Below are 1,724 nucleotides of genomic sequence, written 5' to 3'. Positions count from 1 at the left end.
AAAAAAAAATAAAACAAGGAATTTAAAACTTTGAAAATTATTTAAGAAACCAAAACCTGGACATTTTACGCAATTTAGAAATCCCGGCCAGGATATGTCACCCTGTTGTATATGAACTCCGGTTATGGTGCTTTCTGGTCAACAGACTTTGTATTAAAAAAAATTATATTTTAGAATATTATTTAAAAAAAAAAGAAAACTTCCAAAACGGAAAGAGGATGACAACGAATTTTGAGAGCCTATTCATTCACTTACTACAGGGGCTGTCCGGTTAAAAGTCTTACTGAAAAGCACATCAGAGATAGTTCTGCTAAACCCCCTCCAACCTGTCGAGTACCAGCCCGGCACGCTTACCTGTGTCCAGGACCCTGTTCATTACACACATCCAGAGGACGAGTCCAGCTTGACGCAGCTTCATTTGGCTCATTTCTGACTTGAAGCCTGTCTGCTGTTGAGAAAGTAAAATCGAGACATTTCCGCTGAAATACTCACAAATCAAGTCACAGCAGGATCACAGACAAACTCTTGCGCAATGTTCCACATTAAAACAGCCTCCCTCCCACGCAAACACATGGTATCCAAACCTCGCAGGCTGAAAAGTGTATTTTTAGAGTCTAAACACATCTAAATTAAAATAAATAAAATATTACATTTAGTCATTTAGAAGATGCTTTTATTCAAAGCGACTTACAAATGTTTACTAATTATATTTATTAATATATAAATACATATTAATACATCATTTAAAACAGGCAAATAAATAATAGGCTAATATTAAATAAAGACACCAGTGGCACTATAAAGCGCACCCACACCACTTTTTTATAAAGCACTTTTTGGACAGATATATCATAAGCTCGTTTCTACTTTTTCTGTTCACTAAGTCAAAGCACATTCTAAACACACATCTGGCATGAATGAAAACGCAAATGAAGCAAACCAAACGGCTATTATGGTGGAATACCCAAAGCGAAAGACGAATCCCCGCGTAAAGTCGACATGAACTCGTGAGGTACCTGTGCTGGATGAAGTTGAAGAAGCAGAGAGTTGAATTCTGTCCAATATTTACAGCCTTTTAAGTGTCCGGAGATGCATATGACATAATGTCGGAAGATGATCTGATCTCTGTAACGTGCTCATCCAAATACGCACATGCGCGGTGATGCGTAAAAGCGCGTGGTGCACTCTGATTGAGGTGTACATTTCATCATTTTCTGTAGAACTGATAGATTCAATTTCTGTATGACATTATTTTGTATCGTATCTGATCAAAAAATATTTATTTTTATGTTTCTCATGCATCAAATAATACAATATAATGCAATTGCAGTGAGTATGATTGTTTTAATAATAATAATAATAATAATACATGTTACATAATATTATATAAATATCTTTTATTTTTCTATATAAAATTGTATACAAAAAATGCATCAAATACAATAAAAAGTGTGTGCACATCTATTTTGTAGGCTATTTCATAAATAACTGAAACAAAACTGAAATGCATTTGTGAAATGCTCAGACAGAACTGCTACGTTTTACACCCTAATTCAAACCTTTCCTGCAAAAGCCATACACAGATACACTAAATGCTCATTACACACTGTGAGATTATTAAAAAGAGTAGGCCTATACTGAAACCTTTAATGCAATGGAGTTTTTCAGTGCAGCTTCTAAACATTTTAAACTTTGCAAAACTTGTGATTATAGTTTGGGGAAAT

Source organism: Sinocyclocheilus grahami, unplaced genomic scaffold (genome assembly GCF_001515645.1).
Source record: "Sinocyclocheilus grahami isolate Dianchi unplaced genomic scaffold, SAMN03320097.WGS_v1.1 scaffold10716.1, whole genome shotgun sequence".
Taxonomy (NCBI): Eukaryota; Metazoa; Chordata; class Actinopteri; order Cypriniformes; family Cyprinidae; genus Sinocyclocheilus; species Sinocyclocheilus grahami.
The sequence above is the reverse complement of the archived record's forward strand: the minus strand, read 5'-3'. Positions refer to the sequence as shown.